Source organism: Equus przewalskii, chromosome 19, assembly GCF_037783145.1.
Source record: "Equus przewalskii isolate Varuska chromosome 19, EquPr2, whole genome shotgun sequence".
Taxonomy (NCBI): domain Eukaryota; kingdom Metazoa; phylum Chordata; class Mammalia; order Perissodactyla; family Equidae; genus Equus; species Equus przewalskii.
This window is the reverse complement of record NC_091849.1, coordinates 25,026,967-25,046,526: the sequence shown is the minus strand read 5'-3', so window position 1 is coordinate 25,046,526 and position 19,560 is coordinate 25,026,967. Positions and strand designations below refer to the sequence as shown.

The window sequence follows — 19,560 nt, the reverse complement described above, 5'->3', positions numbered from 1 at the left end:
ATTGTGAATAATGCTGTGATGAACATAGGGGGAAATAAATATTTTTGAATTATTGATTTCATGTTCTTTGTAGAAATATCCAGTCACAGAATAGCTGGATCATATGGTAGTTCTATTTTTAATTTTGTGTGAAATCTACATAGTGTTTTCCATAGTGGTTGCATCATTTTGCATTCCCACCAATAGTGTATGAGGGTTCCCTTTTCTCTACATCCTCTCCAACACTTGTTATTTCTTATTTTGTCAATTATAGCCATTCTGATGGGTGGGAGGGGATATCTCATTGTAGTTTTGACTTGTATTTTTTTAATACTTAGTGATGTTATGTGTCTTTTCATGAATCTGTTGGCCATCTGTATATATACTTTGGAAAAATGTCTGTTCATAACCTCTGCCCATTTTTGATCAATTTGTTCATTTTTTTGTTCTCGAGTTGTATGAATTCTTTATATAATTTGGAAATTAACTTGTTATCAGATATGATTTGCAAATATTTTCCCTCAGTTGATGGGTCATCTTTTCATTTTGTACATGGTTTCCTTTCCCTTACAGGAGCTTTTTAGTTTGATGTAGTCCCACTTGTTGATGTTTTCTTTTGCTTTGCTTGCTTGAGTAGACATGACATTCAAAGAGATACTGCTAACACCGATGTCAAAGAGAATACTGACTATTTTTCCTCTGGGAGTTTTATGGTTTCTGGTCTCTGCTCAAGTCTTTAATTCAATCTGAGCTAATCTCTATGTATGACATAAGATAATGGACAGCTAATCTTTGCGAAAGGAGCCATAATAATATGATAGAGAGAGGAAAGTCTCTTCAAAAAATGGTGTTGGGAAAACTAGACAGCCATGTGCAGAAGAATGAAAGCAGACTGTAAATTTTTAAAAAGAAGCTTCTCAGTGAGTAAGAAAGCAGGAAGCATACAGAGAAGGGGGTTGTTTTGCTCCTTTGCAGGTGCAGCATGACCATGGGAGAAATATAGTTTTGGTTAACTATGTTATTGACTTTACCACATGTGTCTGTAATGCTAACCGGATGACCGGCAGAAAAGAGTGTTATATTCTGAGGCAATTTTTACGTTCTTACCCCTCTGTAATGGAATTCCCACTTCCCTATTTTATTTTTTCTCTGAACTCAATCCCATACTTCTCGTCAGCTTCCTTCAGAAGGATTTTATGCCTGTTCTTTCTCAAGTGATTTGGGGGCCCTACATCCTACAGGTCCTCCAGAACATTGATTCCCATCTTGTGTCATCAGTGGAGAAGAGAGCACTTGTCTCCACAGATGCCAGGGAATGGACAGAAGGGCCCTGAGGCAGTGCTTGTCCCTGTCTCAAGCTGTTCCTGAGAGGCAGTCCTGGAGCTTCCTGCTCACACAACCTCCTGGAGGGAGCCTCACTCTACCAGGAGTGGCCAGGTACCTGGGGCCAGACTGTCAATATCTTTAGGAGTGGATAGGCATTTAGGAGCTAAAGATCCCCAGATAAATTCACCCCATTGATCATTTTAGAACATGTAACTGAAAGGCCCTCTACATTTGTATTTCAAACAGAGCATTGGTGCCTTAACCCTTCAGAACTGTGTTCTGCTATGTGATAGGTGTGGTGAAGTACCTTGCAACTTACTTCAAAAGGCACCAAATAAATAAATAAATAAATAAGGATTGAAATAAAGAATAAACAAGGATGGATTGGGTAGGAACAAAAGGATTGATTACAATAAAGAGAGTGTGGGGGCCTAGAATTGGCCAACCCAAGATATGTCTCTTAAGCATGAGGATTATTTGGGGCTGATTGCTTTTAATAAACTGGGACAGGGAAGGAGGCTCTGAGGGGTGGAACTTGCTTGCCCTTTGTTGGGAAACATTTACATTTGTAAGGGAAATCTCCGTCTGTAAAGGTGTCTCCCTCTCTGTAACAGGAAGAAGAAAGGGGATGACCTTCTCTCTAGAAGCTCTTAATCAATGCCAAAGGCAAGGACTTAAATCTGCATAATAATCTTATTCCTGTTTCTGGTAACCTCCTGTAACTGACTCCCCCTACCCCCAACATCCTCCTTTGCCTTTACCTGGATATGATATTTAAGGTGGGGGCTTCAGCCATTTTGGCAAGTTGCTCAGCTTGCCTGACCTCTCCCATGTATACATACTATAAAGCTTTGTTTAATTTTCTCCTGCTATTCTGTCTCATGTGAATTTAATTCATTCTCCAGCCAGACGAACCCAGAGAGGGTAGAGGAAATGTCTTCCTCCCCTACAAGAGTATAGTAAAATGTTCACTGCATAATCTACATAGTAGGTATATTCGGTTTTCATTGAAACAGTCTTTCAACTTGCTCTGTGCCTGAAAGGTTGCGCGATAAATTGTTGATAGTGAGGGGTGGGTAGGGAAGAATTGTATTTTCTTGCTGATAACAGAGGTCAGAAGTATCACTGGCTTAAATAAAACAAGGATTGTTTTCCCTCTGATGTAAAATGAATTCAGAGGGCAGCGTTCCAGAGCTGATCTGCCAGCTCAGAGATGCACCCATGCCCAAGACTACTTCTGTCTTTATTCTCTGCCATCTCAGCATGTGGCTTCCATTCTAAAGTTTGCCTCATAGTCATGAGATGGTCCCTGAACTCCAGCTCCAAGGACCACGTCAAGGCAAAAGAAGGAGGAAGTAGGAAGAATATGGATCTCTCCTGAGAAACATACGCAACAACTCCCACCTACAAATCACTGGTTCAAACTTAGTCCTTGGTCTCTCCCATCTATAAGGGGGATGGGCACATGCAGGATCCCCCCCAAATTGGGTTTGATTCCTAAGTAGAAGCAGGGACTAGATATTGCACAAGCAACAAGCCATGTCTACCATGTAGCTTAACTTCAAACTGTTGGAAGGTAATCAAATTCCATCAGCCAAGTTCACATCAAAGCCTTAGGAGCTTTAATAAGTGACTTGAGATGCAAGTAAAGTGTCTTGGGAAGCCATAGGCCACAGGCAAGACCACTGCGTCCCAAAAATACCTTATAGAAATAGCCTTCACAGCCTCTTCAGAGTCTAGTCTCAGAGAGTAAAGAATCCTGTGGGCAGAGTAGTAACCAATATATGTGAAAACATCACAGACTAGTTGCCCCAAGGAACTCAGGGTGGGTTTGGAAGCATTTAACTGTTTTTTCAAATTGTTTTTCCTCTTTTGTTATGTTAAAGAGATAGAATCACCAAACACCCTGAACCAGACCAAGCCTCACCAGAAAAGCTATGCCTATGACCTTTGCCTTATTTTTAATGCTAAGATCTCTCCAGGAGGAGCCTAGGCCTTATTACCATTCCTGAAGGGTATGTGGAAACTTGTTTTCTAGCTGAGCCTGTGCAAGCAAATACCCACCTCTCTCTTTTGAATATTTGTTCACCATCTGAATTAAATGTCCCTGCTTCTCTTTGTTTGGGGAGCCATGACTCTGGAAATGATTCCTCATGGTCTGCTATTTGCTACAAATATACCTTACTTTGTGAGACAACTACTTCTGGAGGAGAGTCTGATTTAACTTGCCAGGAGGGAACCCCTTTGGTTTCAGTAACAAAAATACAAAAGTAGCATACATAAGGCACAGAGGGTGAAGGAAGCTGCTCAGCAACACTCCAAATAAGGAAATTCTGAAAAATATAAGACACGCCCATCAGTCCCTGGCAGCACTCCCTCTGGAAACCTGAAAATTAGATGATTTTCTCATGAATCTGAGACTTGAGATTCAGAGGTGCTAAAAAGGTGGAGTGAATCTGGTTTTCTGTTTGTTAATCCTTCCATTTGCTCTGTTGTAAAAAATGCCCTGCTCCATGTGCCCACCTACATGTGCACAGATGTTAGCAATTGGCCACAGAAACATTTTAATTAATACACCTCTTCCTCTCTTCACACATTAAAATCTTGTAATTTTTCTGCTTAGTTCTGCTGATAATCTGTTATGGTATAAAAGACATAAAACAGGTATATATAATGAAATACTGATTATACACAAACATGCACATGAATGATTCAAATAGATAAACACAGAGAGACACAAACATTGAGGGGATTACAGCTGGAGTTTTTCTTCTTTCTGCACAATCCAGTACATTTTTAGTTTTCATTCTACTTTCCTCGCTGGTGTCTGCCCAGCAACTGATGAGAAACACCCCTCTGAACCAATCAAAAACGAATTCTTCCAAAGAGGGACTCTGCTACTGTTTGCCACAGTGAGCAGCCTCTCTTTCTCTTCCCTTTCTTCAAGAGGAGCATGTTAACTATAATGCAAAACTATTGATCACCTTCATTCTGTGGGCTGTGATTTTCAGATGGGAATGCCATAGGGTATGTGGGGTAAATTGGTAAAAGCCAGGGCCACAGGCCCTGGAAGGAGAGAGGCTAAAAACCTTAGAGAGAATGCAGGGAAGTCCTCACCCAGAGAAAGGGGGTTGGTGCTGGTGTGTGTGGTGAGCAGATGAGGGGCAGCAGTGGGAGGCAGTGCAAAATGTAGGGACCTGCACTGGGAATTTTGGTGGGAGAGAGACAACCTGAACAAAGAAACTTGCCAACTACACATTCTTAGGAACTTCCTGTGGTCAGAAGGAACAATGGACTCTTAGAATATCTCCTGGTCATCTCTGGGAATGTATTTTAAGAGATTCTAAAATGAGATGTGCCCTAAAGATTTATTTGTAATATAGGAAAATCCTAACCAACCTCCATATACAACATACGTATACATACATAACTGTTGGAGGATGGCTAAACAACACAGTGTCCAATCATGAAGGGATTTCCATAAAGTCATTAGCTCTTTTCATAAAGAGTTTTTATTTATAATTGTTATATATATATATAATATATTATATATATAATAAATATATATAAATGTATACATAATATTATATATATTTTATTTATTATATATATTATATATTATATAGATTGTATATAGATTATATACAATCTATATATAAAATTATAATTTTAACAAAGAGCTTTTATTTATAATTGTAACAAAATTAAATCCACTTTGGATATTTAAATTGTATCTACATTTTGCTATTGTAGATTTTACTTTGATGAACAGCCTTAAACATAAATCATTGTGTTAACACCTGATTTTCCGACTTTAAGAGTAATTCCTACAAGTGGAATTTCTGGGTCAAAGGAAGAAACATTTCCAAGGCATTTGGTATATATATATGGCCAAAATACTTCCAGAAACATCTACATTGTTATGATGTGAAGTATATGATTACCATCATAGATTATTTAAATTTTATTATTTAACATTTTTATCCATTATAAATATGTTTGTAATTAGGACCAAAAACAATAAATATCCCCCAAAATAAAGCATATTACTCACTCTGAGGACAGCAGAGTAATTGTATCTATAATAATAATAATACTATTTTCCTCTCTGTAGCAGCACAGAGAACAGTTTGAAAAGGGGAGGATGTACTCAAAGGCAATATTTTGTCTGAACGTGAGTCCAGGTTTCAGACAAGGGTCTGAAGGAGTGCCAGCTGCACAGACTTCTGCTCCCTTGTACCCCGGCAGGTCCCGGACTTGCAGGTACCATGACTGAGGTCTCGTGCTGGTTTGTTTTGGTGGAGTTGTTATTTTCTGAAAAAGTACTATGTTACAGTCACTATAATTACTTGTTACAGTTATTAATTGTTAAATTATATGGGAAAACTTTTTGAATTTAAAAGCTTCTTCCACAGTATAGTGTCGAAGACAAAAGTATCTTTCACTCAATCTTCAATTCTCAGTGTAGCATGTAACCTTTTAGATCTTTCTTAAGGCAATTATACAAACACGTATATACAAATTTATAACTGTTTGGTTTAAATAGAATCATTAAAATGTGCTTTTTGTTCATTTAATATGTCTCAACTGTCTGGGTTAGTGACTATAACTTAGTCTTAGCTGCTTCATTAAATTACTTCATAGCAATGAGCCATTAACTAAACAGTTTCCTATCACTGACCTTAGAGGTTTCTGATCCCTTTTTTAGTTCTAAATATAATGCTGCACTGTCATCCCTATACATGCTTCTCTCTGGACACGTACAAGGTTTTTGCTGGAACAAATATATGGAAGTGGAATTGCTAGGTCAATTATACACATTCTAAAGTTTATATTTCACATCGCTTCATGAGTTACTGAAGTTTAAACAGGCATTGTCACATGACTGAGATCACACAGCTTGTGAACCATAGAGTCATTACCTAGCTTCCATCCTGTTTTATTCCTACATCTTACACCTAGTGGGTCTGGCACATAGTGTGTGCTCAGTAAATATTTGTTGAGTGAATGAATGAAAAGATGGATGAGACCTGGTTTTACTCCTAGCTCTCCCATTCACTAGCCTTGTGATTCAGAAATGCTGGGTTCAGCCTCTGACTGACTCCAGAGCCTCCATCAAGGAGTCTGCCTGGATTTTAACCAGAGTCTTATGGAGTCCTGATTGGAACTTAGTGATGGCCATGGGCTGAGGCTTGGAGGAGTCCACAGTGTTGCTCCAGAGAAGGGCGCACCCTCAAGTGATTTGTCAGCACCCCGTTCCACCTGACGTCTTCAGGGAAGGAGAGGATACATGATGGGAGAAGACCAGGGAGAAGTGAGAGGCTATGTCCAGAGATCTCAGTCCTGTCTCTGAGTGATCCACCTAGGTCTACTCTCAGGCTCTCCACTATCTAGTGATGCAGCCCAATCTGGGGATATTAGGGTGGAAGCCAAGCTAGAACTCCAACTAAAACCCAGCCTTGACAGCTGGCAAGGGCCCCACACTTTCCTTATCACAAATGTTCACAGTGATTCCACAGACCATGCCTAAAAGATAGTAGAGGTGCTTTTCTGAGCCAAGATACAGTTGGGAGCAGTGGGCAGGGTGTGGGGAGTTACAGAGGCTCGGCCTCTGAGCTGGGAGAACCCCAACACTTTGTAGAGTCATGAGCTTTATTGGGCTGCTGTGAGATCCTAGTTTGACATATTTGCCCCTTCTTTGCAAGTGCCAGCTCTTATATCTCTGCCTCAAAAGATGTTTCTCTAGCAGTGGAAAGACTAAGACCAGGGAGTTTATCCATTGTTGGTGAGCACAGAGGCCGTCAGCCAAGGAACATTGATGAACACCTGGGGAAAGGGAAGACAGGAAATGAATAATTTCCTTCTCAGGGATATTTCTTTTCCAAAGAACTATTGTGAAAAGGGTGTACTGAGGCACAACGAGTGCTAACACTATGACAGGCATATCCAGGACACACTTACTCCCTGAAACCACTTCACAGAAAAATAGGAATAAATACATTAATATAGGCAAGTCCCAGTGGGAGCATATGAAGCTGTGCATGACTCCCTAAGCCAGACCAAAACAGCATGTCAGTCTAACAGCAGACGCTTGTCTTCAAAAGACTCCACCTCCCCATCTGTTGGATGACAACCATTTAATGGAATCATTTTAGCTTATATAAAATTCTAGTGAATATTGATGGGTTAATATATTACCCCTCATCCATTCACTCATTCAAGAAATATTATTGAGAGTCCCATGTGAACTACACACTGTTCTACAGGGTTGTTACACATCAGGAAACAAAATTGATCAATATCCTTTCACGTGGAGCTTCTGTTCCAGCAGGTGGAAGCACAGTAAACACATAATATGTTAGATGATGAAAATTCAATGGGGAAGAAAGAGCAGGCTCAGGGGGATGGGAGCAGTTTGCCATAATCCTATGATCAGAGAAGATCTCATAGAGGAAGCAATTTTAGAGGAAAGCCTTGAAAGAGGTGAGGGAATGAGCCTTATGGATATCTGAGGGAAGAGGGTTCCAAGTAGAGGGAAGAGTGAGAGCCGAGGCCCTCTGTCCTGGTCAGTTCAAGGACCAGCAAGAAGGGTAGTGTGGCTGGAACAGACGAGGACAGTAGGAGAGATGAAGTGAGAGGTCGGGTCTTGGAGGCCCACGTTGACCATTGTGAGGAATTCAGCATCTACTCTGAGTGAAATGGAAGTTACAAAAAGTGCTGAACAGAGGAGAGACATGATGTGACGCAAGGAATGCTCTGGCTGTTGTTTTGAGCACAGACTGTAGGGGACACAAGTGGAATCAGGGGACCCAGAGAGGAGGGTCCTGCATTAATCAGAGTGTGATGGTGGAGGCTAGGACCTATCTGTAGCAGGGGAAGTGTGGGAAAGAGGAAGGATTCTGAACATATTTGGATAGTAGAGCCAAGGATTTCTTGATGGATTAGGGGTAATGTAGGTAAATTCATACCTACATACATAACATTTATGATAAATGTATGTACACTTAACATTACATATTTTCATGGATGATTTTCATGTTGAGCTCAAAAGTTAAGAGATTCCCAAGCAGACATTTTGGCAGAGGAGGATCTTGAATCACCACACTAGTGACTGTGTGTTTCACCCTGAGTTGACCCTGGGGACGTGGGGGTTTGATGTGGAATTTGTCATCTTCTTCCAGGTCGTAGTTTCTGCCTGACTCTTTTTGCTGTCTCTCTGCAGCACAGATGAAAATGGCAAGTTCCCTACACGTCCCTCTGCTCGACCTCCTTGTCTGCGTCATCTTGGTCCAGCTGCTTACCCCTTGCTCAGGTAGGGACCATTCTGCATTTATCTAACTGAATCATACAATTACCTGTTATTGTCCAGTTAGAATCTGTGATAACTTCTTATACCTGGAAGTCCTGGAAGTCCCGTCCCAAACTGAAGGTACACACGCCATTCAGACAAATTGTACTTCTAATAGGATCATGTACCTCTCTAGGATTTTTGTACCTCACCCTCCCTGCATGAGATCCTTTCCTTACCCTCATGCCCTAACTCCCTCTGATGGAGCTTCTCCTTTTACTGACCAGCTCAGTTTGCTGTGGTTGGACCCTCTGGGCCCATCCTGGCCCTCGTGGGTGAATATGCTGATCTGCCCTGTCATCTTTCCCCGAAGATGAGTGCAGAGACCATGGACCTGATGTGGGTGAGATCCAGCCTTAGGAAGGTAGTATACATCTATGCAAATGGGGAGGAAGTAGATGAAGAACAGATGGCAGAGTATTGAGGCAGAACTTCGATTTTAAGAGATGGCATCACTGAAGGGAAGGCCACTCTCCGAATTTACAACATCAGACCCTCTGACACTGGAAACTACCTGTGTTATTTCCAAGATGATGACTTCTATGAAAAAGCCATGGTGGAGCTGAAGGTTGCAGGTGAGCATCCAAGTTTTGTTCTGAGATCTTTCCTCTGTGATTCCGGGGGACAGATGAATATTTCATGTTCCAAATCCACCTCAGAGCACTCCTGGCTGGTCACTAGGATCTGCCTCTACTGCTTTCCCTCTTTGTTTCAGTTAGGCCTTTGGGAGAGACACAGGTTTTCCTCTAGGAATAATCTCTCCTGTACACTATAGTATCAAGTAAAGAACTCCCTCATGCTGGCCACCAGGGTCTAAGAGACGAATTGAAAGATCAGACTTAGGAAGGATAAGAAAATATCTCGTCTGTGACAGCACACAGCTTTTTTGGTTCAGTTGTGTTCCAGACCACTTCTGTGGCCCCTCCATGTGAACACTGCTGTGGGCCTGGGGAGTCGTACCTGCAGGACATCTGTACTGCCAACGTTCTCCAGCCAAAGGCCCCCGGAACACACCAGCAGTTGACCAATTTGTGTTTATTTAATGCTGCAGGGAGAGTGTCTCAGGAAGAGGGTGTTAGAGAAGACTCGGTATAGAATTTGGGCTTGTGTTAGGGGAGTTGGAGGGGGATTTATGGAAGTGGGGCTTTGGTCTGGATTGAAAACCATCAGGAAGGTGAGGTGTGTGATACTATCGGTGGGTGTATTAATGAGTCTTACTAAGGAGGAAGACTAAAGTAAAGCCCAAGCTGTAACTGGTCAAGGAGCAGCAGTCACTCATAGCCAGGATAGGGAAATGTTTGGTCATGATTGTGGTTTGGACAGTGTTCATATTTTTCTCTATGTTCAAACACAATTGTTGAGTTGTCCTGTTTTTGTCTTGACCCATCGTAGTGACAAAGTGCCCCTGTCTGATGCTGATGCTCCATGAAGTTGCTTATATTCAACAGGAGAACACTGAGACCAGGTTGATGTTCAGATATCAAGGGTTGCATTTCTCTTTCTCAAGGCACTCTCTTGCCCTGTGGCTTCTGGCTGGGTTTGGTCAATGAGGAGCCATTGCAGAAGATGGAAGAAGGAAGAGAGGAGAGAGAGGTCTAGGTACTTATCCTCCCAGTTTTCTCCCTGCAGGACCTTTCCAGCTGGCTGCCCTCCCTACATGACTTTATTTTTTTAGGTCTTCAAAATGGCTTCTTTTCCACCTTCCTTTGTGTTTAGAGGTGGGTGGTAACAGCTCCATTGTTCCTGGCCATGGGGTATTGTGCCATCCCATGTAGTTCTCCCCTCACCATGACCACACTTTTGTAAATAGCTCCTTAATGAAACTCCCTTTGAATTATCTAATGTGAGTGTGTCATTTGATTCCTGTTGAGACTCTCATCAATACAGGAGGCTTCTTTGAAAAGAATTTAGGCTTATTTATCCTTCCACAGCACTGGGTTCTGATCTTGATATTGAGATGAAGGGTTATGAGGATGGAGGGATCCATCTGGAGTGCATGTCCACCCTCTGGTATCCCCAACAGGAAATACAGTGGAGAGATGCCAATGGAGAGGACATGCCAGCTCTGGCAGCATCTTTGCATGAAAATAGAGCAGGTCTGTATGCAGTCGCAGCATCTGTGATCCTGAAAGGTAGCTCTGGGGAAAGGGTGACCTGTATCATCAGAAATCCCCTCCACAACCAGGAAAAGACCGCCAGGATTTCCATCGCAGGTCAGTACCCCGCTTAGCCTCAGATACACTGTGCTGAGCTGTGGCCATTGAAAGAAGGAGGATGTGTGATTCTCTGTTGCTGACTTGGGTCTCTGCAGTGAATATAAGGCACAGAGCAGGATCCAGAGCCTTCTTCTTACACTAGGGATGTTTCTTTTCTCCAAAAGCTGTTTATGTCACAAATATTTACTGCGTATTTCCTTTGTGCTGGGAACTGTGACAGGCGATGGGAATTAGGGGAAAAGGGTAAGGATCAGACCGTTAAGCAAAGACAAATGACAAAACGGGCAAAAATATGCACAACTGGTATCTTATGGAAAGAACTAATATCTTTAAAATATAAAGCAACACAATAGAAAAATGAGCAAAGGATATGAATTATTAGTTCACAAGAAAAGGAAATAACACAAGATGATGTCCTATTAACGCAATAAAAGAATGTGTATTAAAACATTTCCACTTGTGAGATTGGCAACAAAACAAAGGAAAACAAAATTGAGGTGGCAGATAACACACTCTTATGGCAGGAATGTGGGGCGACAGTCACTTTTAGATATTTGTTGGGATAATCTGGTATATTTTTGGTACAAATTGGCACAACTTCTATTGGGGGCAATAAATGGAATTTCTCCAAATTACTTAGTAAATATTGATCCAAAATCCCACTTCTGGGAATTTCTCTGACAGATGTACTCGCCTGTATGAAATGACTCATGTAAAAGGCTATTTCTTGTAGCATTAATTACAATAGCAAAAAGTTAGAAACTATGCACGAGTCCATCAATGGGGAACTTCTATGCAACAGAATATTGCACAGCTGGGAAAGAAAACACAGACATTCTCTCTATAATAATATGGCAAGATCTCTATGATGAAGAGAAAAAGCCACCCACAGAGCAGTTTGTATAGAATGCTGTCTTTGGTATAAAAATAAATAATACAAGTATTCACTGTATGTCAGGCTCTTTATAAGCATTAATTTAATCCTTTAACCTTATGAGTGAGGTCCTATTATTACCCCCATGTTATAGATTAGGACACCAGGAACAGAGCAGTTAAGTAATTAGTCCAAGATCACACTGCCAGTTAAATGGAGGAGCCAGGATTTTAATGCAGGCCCTCCAGCCCCAACATTCTTATTCTTAAGCACATATTAAGCTGACTAATGAGAGGCTAATAAATGGGGGGAGGGAGGAGGGACTTGGAAGACTTTTAGACTTTTTCGATATTTGAACCATGTACATTTAACCTATTGAAAAATTAACATAGAAAAAACATGATTCTGATACTCAAGTAACTCCTATTCACATGTGAGAAGCAGACAGATCAAGATAAGTAATAGACTATTTTGTAGTAAGAGTTTATCAACGTCCTCCCCAAAGGTCCCTGAGACTTTTGGAGGACAAAGATCATTTAACATCATGAGATCAACTCTATGATTCCAGCCCTGGGGGTGAGAGGCTAACACTCCATTCCATTGCAGACCCCTTCTTCTGGAGAGCCTGGCCCTGGATCTCCACACTGGAGAGCACCCTCCCAGTCTTGCTGCTGCTTCTCACAGTGGCCTGTTACTTCGTCTTTCAACAGCCTAAGAAGAAAGAGAGAGAGCAAGCAGAAAAGGAGCAGGAATGAAGGGCAAGAGGTATCAAACCAGGGAGAGAACCTGAGGCACTGGCTTAGGGGAGGATGCCCCCCAAGATCTCACCCCATCCCCACCCGAGACTCCCACCCCTGCACTGGGTCATTATAAGTTTTATTTTCCAAAAGTCCTACCCATTCTATCCCCATAACAGTAGTTTTGTTTTGTTTTGTTTTCTGCTTATTTTCCAGAGTATCTCCAGCTTGTGCTACGTAAGTTCAGATTCCCCCAGGGGTCAACTCACGTCTTGGTATCTCTGCATTAAGCTGCTTTATGACTCTTCAGGTTTCTTCCATTGCAAAGTTAAGAGAGATAGACTGCTTGTCATGGCTCATGCCTCAGTGGCTCTGATATTTTCTCTGAATTTGCATCTAAGACTCTCTACTCCGATATTTTCCAGCCCATCTCCTCACCCTTAACTCTTTCCAGGGCTGAGAAATACCCTGGATCCCTTTAGAAGGGAAAGAAATAAGGGTGGATGAACTGGGAGAAACTCTGGGGAGTATTTTCTTTTAGTGGAGAAAAGGGTCTTCAGTCTCTTTCCAGGAGGGGCTTACAGGCTCATCAGCCCATCAAGTCACCAGGGAATATCAAGGGTGCACTTGAAAAGAAAGGAGCAGGAGACGATGTAACCCCCGAGATAAAGCTCCTTCCCTATGCTAGGAAACTCACTAGATGCTTTACATAATCTGTAGGCTGCTGAGAAGAAAACCAAGAGTGAAAATTTTCTAAGAATGAGAAAATCAGAAAAGAAGGAGAGGGAACATTGTCTCTTAAGCAAAGGAGTGGCCACAGTGGCTCAGTTGTCATAGATTTATTACAATTACATTTAAAATACAAAATCTGAAATTTCAACGTTAAGTTCCCCTATTCTTTTCAGAAGTAGGGAGGACATAATACAGCTTGAGATAGATGGATTCTAGTACACATACACATACACATACTCGTGTACACACAGTGACACCTACACCCAGGTATGGGAGTACAGATATATACAATATAGATCTGTCAGGTCTCAGATGGAAAACACTTATGTGCTGCCTGTGGTATCATCAGCATGCAACTGATGTTCTCAGACTTGCTATGAAGGAGGAGAGGGGAGGAGAGAACTGAGCAGGCAGAGGGAGAAGATAGGAAGGGTGGGGGTCAGGGTCAAAAAGAACAATTAATACATGTAAAAAAAGAGAAAGAAAATGAGTCAGCAATGACATGTTTCAGGTGACATCTCTACCTTTCTTCCTTTGTAGGTAGAGAGAAGTCTCAGGACTATGCTGGTGAGTAACCATGATGTTCTCTGATTTTCCTGGCACATGTGTACTAAGCATTTAAACCTTTTCTCTGCTGTGTGACACATTGCCATTCTCAGTAAGAATACTGAAGATCTAACCCAGAGGTTCATTTTCTGTGGGGAATATCACCCCTGCTTTTCTGGAGCCTCAGAAAGGACCTTCCAGATAAAACATCTGGGCATTTTCAGCCACCTCTCACCCTGCTGGCACACATGCCCAAACCGTAGCAAAGCCTGACCATGTCAGCTGCAGCTCCATCATGATGAAGGGAAGGAAGTCCACTGTTTTTGAGATGTCGTATACCTGATTCAGCAGAGCTGTAGATGAAGGAAGCTGCACATTGGAAGAGACTGAAGAAAGAGAAAGAGAAAAGGCTTAGTGAGGAGACTGGGTGGGGGGAAGAACAGAAATAATGCCTTTTCCTTATCTGTGTCTCTTGCCTTTCAGAATGGAAGATGGCCCTCTTCCAACCTGGTGAGTGAATCACTGTATGTTGCCTAGGACAACAACTTGAGGGACCATATTCCTATTTTCTTCTCCGACTTTCAAGATTCTGGGAAGAAAAGTCCTCATGACACGGAGAGTTCCAGGTGTGTGATTTGAGGTCCTGGTCTCAAAGTTGTGTCCATCTCCAGGGCCTTCCTGATGAAAGCTGAGAGAACCAGGGAGGATTGCTCTCCTGGGTCCACAGATCTTCATGGGAAGGAAGAGGCATAAAGGGCAGAGCTGAGGGAGAGGACAGGCAGAGTGAAATAATACTGCAGGGAGAGTGAGGATTTGGAATGACCAAGGAGAGAAGGCAATGAGCAAAGATCTTTGCTTTTCTCAAGCTTTTTATGCCACCTCCTGCTCCTGTGTGTCTTAAAGTAACTTTAATGTTTCTAAAGTTTAGTTTATTCAGTTTTAAATGATGATCATAATCCCTATTATGTGAGGGCTGAGGTAAAAACTAAATGAGGTGATGAATGTGTTTTGTTCAAAAACCAACAAGAAAGAGATGACATGTTCAAACTGGACGGTTGAAACAGGTTTAGAAAAGGAATAATTTACAGAGACGAGAGTGGGGTTAAGGGAAATTAACAAAGGAATGTGAAGTGGTCCAGGGCTCACAATAGTGGGGAGGTGTCACCTCCCCAAGGCTTGAAGGAATAGAGAGAGGGAGCAGTTACTGAAGCCCAAAGGAAGCTGTAGCTCAAGGCCAGGGCTGCCTGAGAGGAGTCATGCCTGTGTTAGAGCATCACCATCTGACCTTGGCAGGGAGGAAGTAGGGGAAATAAATGCTGTGCTCCTCTTTTCCTTCTCCTTCCAATTAGCACCTCCCATTAGCCAAACCCAATGGGTAACCACAGTCAAGAGCACCCAGTGATGTTGTCCATAGAGGCTAGATTCCTGGGGCCCAGAAGAAGATAGAGAAAGGTGGAGAGTGGATCTGGGAGCAAAGAAAGTCCCCAACATGGCCTCTAGCACAGAAAAGGCATGGAGCTATTATATTATCTGGCTCCTTCTCCATGCCCATCCCTGTGCTACATATAAAACTTGTGCTGTCTTTTTCTACCCTAGAGATTAGGATTTTTATCCTTATTTTCCAGATATGGAAATTGAGGCTGAAAAACATTGTATAGCTTGTGTCTATAGAAAGAGAGACTGTAGAAAAGGAAAAGTCACTCAGCCCATGAGTGGTAAAGCAAGGATTGAAATGTAAATCTATATAATTATTAAGCACAGGTGGGTAAAGTCAATTTGTGGAGGGAAGTAAGAAAAAAGATGTAAGGACGTAGCCAGCTTGAGATGTCGAGTTAGGAAGACCCTGACCCTCAGCACTCCTATCCACTGAACACAAGACACCTGGGGCTTTTGTTTGCTATTGTTGAGAGAGTTACATTCAGGGCTGACTGGGGACCCTGGACACTGGACTCAGACCTCCTCAGCCAGACCCAGGTCTTGGAGTCTGAGGCTCTTGGGTCTAGGAGGAGTGACTGACCCCATGGTCTATGCTCAAACTTTCTACAGAGGATGTGATTCTTGATCCGGACACAGCAAACCCCGAACTCCTTGTTTCTGAGGACCAGAGGAGCCTGAAGGTGACAGGTGCACCACAGTGGGTACCAGACAATCCTAAGAGATTTGATTACTTTAACTTTGTGCTTGGATGCAAGAGCTTCACATCAGGGAGACATTTCTGGGAGGTGGAGGTGGAGGACAGGAAACAGTAGTTTCTGGGGGTGTGTAGGGAGAATGTGGAGGGGAAATGTCATGTTTATATAAGCCCCTTGAGTGGATTCTGGACTATGGAGCCGTCTGAAGAGGATGGCCATCATGTTTTCTCTGGCCGTCAGACCAAACTGACACTTGCCAACCCTCCTAAAAAAGTGGGGGTATTCCTGGACTATGAGAGTGGTGAGGTCTCATTCTACAATGCCCTGGATGGATCTCACATCTACACCTTCCCTCACACCACCTTCTCTGGACCTCTGAGGCCTATTTTCGAAGTTCATACTTTGGATCCCACTGCCTTAACCGTTGGCCCAGCACTGACATGAGTGCAGAGTTCCCTGATTACTGAATTATTGTCTGATCTTTCCCTGGAGACCCCAGTGCCCCTGGTCTCTGCTGATAGGAATGGGGACCTTCAGCTTAAAGTAACAGCCTTGCTTTTCCTGCCCAATCTGGAGCTGAGGGCCTCCTCCTTAACAGCAACACATCATGACAATAAAATTCTTACTAAAAGCACACACTGTGTGAAACACTTCACTAATATTAATTCCATTATTCTATATGACAGTTGAGTTTGGTACCAGTTTATTATCTCTTTTCTGTAGACAAGGAAACAAGGATGAAGAAAAGTGAATTAACTTTTTAAAATTGACTCAGCAAGTGAGTGAGAACTGGGATTTGAACAACAATAACTAACATTTATAGATAACTTAAAATGTCCTGGGTGCTGTCTAAATGCTTTAAGTGAATTTCACTCATTTAATCCCTATGATGACTCTGTGAGGTAGTCTCATTTCAAGAATGTGGAAACTGAGACAGGGCCAAGTTGAGTATCTTGTTATTGACAGAGAAAGTTGTGCTGCCAGGAGAGGTTTGACCCCTGCCCCACCCCCACCCCCTTGCCTGTTTTCTTTCCCAGACCCTCTGCCTCTGTGATGAAGGGACCACATGCATCCCCGAGTTTCCCTTCCCAGGGCACCCCAGGGTAAGGATCACTGTAGGTGACCACAGAGGCTGCAATCCACTTGGTTCCTTCAAGATCGGTTGTCAGAGCCTAGGCCAGGTGCTTCAATGGATTGAGTCTGCAGGGTGATGTGGTCCAGAGAATGAATTCACAGGGACTGCATCATACAGGATATGAAGGGACTAGAGGCCAAACTCTTAACTAATAATGAGCACATGTGTACCCACTCTGTCAATGTGATGTGTGTTCATGGAGCCAGAACCAATCTGTCTATGTTGAAGGTCTCTAGGAAGCCTAATTTAGCACCTAAACATTGTCTGTGGAATAAGAATTTGGGAGGAAGAAAGCTATATGAAGTCTAGTGATATTTTTATTACGCTTTAGAAACTGTCTCCAGGAAAGGGATATTTCCACCCCTGATCATTCTCTAATGTTAACAGTTGTTCCTTTCAACTGATGGATGCTTGCGAAAGGTTACTCTTCATTATCATCACCATTATTGTTCACCACTGTATATCCTCTACCCAGCATGTGGTTGTCAAGTTACATTTGTTAAATGAATTTGTTAATAATCTTCACTCTTCAACTGAGCTTCTTCTAGAATTTAATCCCCTACAGTTTATTTCATAAGGTGTTGCAGTTTACCTCATTGCAGTTTTTTCACAAAGTTCGATTGCATTAGTTTTCTATTGCTGCAATAATAAATTACCACAAATTTCAGGACCTAGAACATCATAAATTAATTATCTCACGTTTCTGTAGGTCAGAAGTCCAGTATGAATCACACTGTGCTAAAATCAAGGTGTTTGCAGGCTGTGCTCTTTCTGGAGGCCTTAGAGAAGAATCTGTTTAATTGCTCATACAGATTTTTGGAACAATGCAGTTTCTTGCGCTGAGGCTACCATTCCTTGATGGTTGTCAGCTGAGGACTATCCAGCTTCTAGAAGCTGCTCCCTTCCTTGGTTTATGGCCCTCTTCCTCCATCTTCAAAGCATTAATGGCAGCTTGAGTCCATCTCAATCTTTGAATTTCTTTTGATTCTTCTTCCATTGAATCTCCTTGACTCTTCTGCTTTCTTCCACTTTTAAGAAGTTATGTGGTTAGATTGAGACTACTCAGATAATCCAGGATAATTTTACTGAGAATCCAGGATAATCTCCCTACTTTAAGTCCAAAATCCTAATTCCATCTGTCAGGTTCCTTTTGCCATGTAATGTATCATATTCACAGGTTGCAGAGATGATGGTATGGAATATTTAGCCTACTGCACTTACCATAGTCACAGCCTCGCTCACTCTGAAGGAGAATGAGACCTCCATCCTGGTAGGCCCCATATAGACTAAGGGCCTCCGTGATTGGAGAGTCCTGTGAATCTTTGGAAAATTTATCTGTAGCCCTTTATTCACTTGCTAGACTCAGGTTTATATGTCAGGGTGTACTTCTCCAGAAAAGATAATTCTCACTGTTGGACCCAATGTTTGGTACAATTTCTACCTAATCCCATCTCTTAGTTTGGGTTCTTAAAAAACTGACTCTGAGTCAAGGCCTTGGGTTCATGTGGTCTATTTGGGAAATGTCCCCAGGAAACCCAAGTTTGAAAATAAAATGAAAAAAGCCAACTAAGTGACAAATGGCATTCAGGATACATTAATTTTGGTTATCATGCGGGCAACTGGACAGGATCCCACCCAGGACACTCTGAGAAGCCATTTGAAATTTCGGGATATACCTCAGAATCCTCCTAAAAGGGGTGGAGAATCTTGGCCATTGATCCAGTACTCCCATCCCCCATTGGTTGAAGGTAACCCCTGGGAGTGTTAACTCCCCTGCACTTCCAGTTTGGGCTGTGTATATGCAAAGGAGCAAGCATCATTGGTGTTAGAGAAAGTTCTCAGGTGGAGAAGAAGAAAGGCAAGCACGTGGAGATTTGTTATCTTAAAGTAGAACAAGAGGCTATGGGATTGGGCATCAACAGAATTTGTTTAGAAAGTTCTACTTCTAAGAATATGCTGAATGCCTGTTAAGACCTGTCTGCCCTCCCTCAACTCCCATCCATTTAGCAGTGGTGACTTCCTGTCTTCCAAACGTGTCCACATAATGTGGCCCCACTACCCTCTGACATGGACTGCACCTGCAATGGACATCTGGCCCAGACTACACCAGAGGTCATTTCTTTCACATTTTGATTGAATGGTTCAGTGATATGAAATGAATTATACCTGTTTAGTAGCAGGTATGCATGGGTGCTGTGGGAAGGCATTTTCCATCCACAGTGTTGTCTAAAGAAGCAAAACAAAGGTGACTTACAGATAACTTAGGCTGAAGCTGACATACAGAGAAAATAATTCAAGATGGAGAGAGTTTGAGAGTGGCATCAGCAACATGGCAGAGTAGGTGGTTCTCTTTGTCTCTCCCTCTTCAAAGTACAACTACATGGACATTCATTGATCAATGGAGGATACCCACACAGCACCTCATGATGCCTGAGAGACCCATGCTGCTATACATCAGAAGGTGGATGAACTACCCCCAGGGAGGAGGTGGAGATAGTTGAGAACTCTCCAGCCCTAAGACAGCTCAGTACCCAT

General features: G+C 42.4%; 1 protein-coding gene and 3 pseudogenes across 2 annotated transcripts in view; 2 read left to right on the top strand and 2 right to left on the bottom strand.

Annotated features, from left to right (window-relative positions):
- Positions 1-19,560, bottom strand: part of LOC103541911 (butyrophilin subfamily 3 member A2-like) — a 264,550-nt gene that overhangs the window by 202,694 nt on the left and 42,296 nt on the right. The window lies entirely within an intron of this gene.
- The window catches only part of LOC139077402 (butyrophilin subfamily 3 member A2-like), a 187,370-nt pseudogene that overhangs the window by 153,124 nt on the left and 14,686 nt on the right, over positions 1-19,560 (bottom strand).
- LOC103543250 (butyrophilin subfamily 3 member A2-like) lies at positions 4,169-16,520 on the top strand (annotated as a pseudogene).
- Positions 14,235-16,580, top strand: LOC103544455 (butyrophilin subfamily 3 member A3-like; annotated as a pseudogene).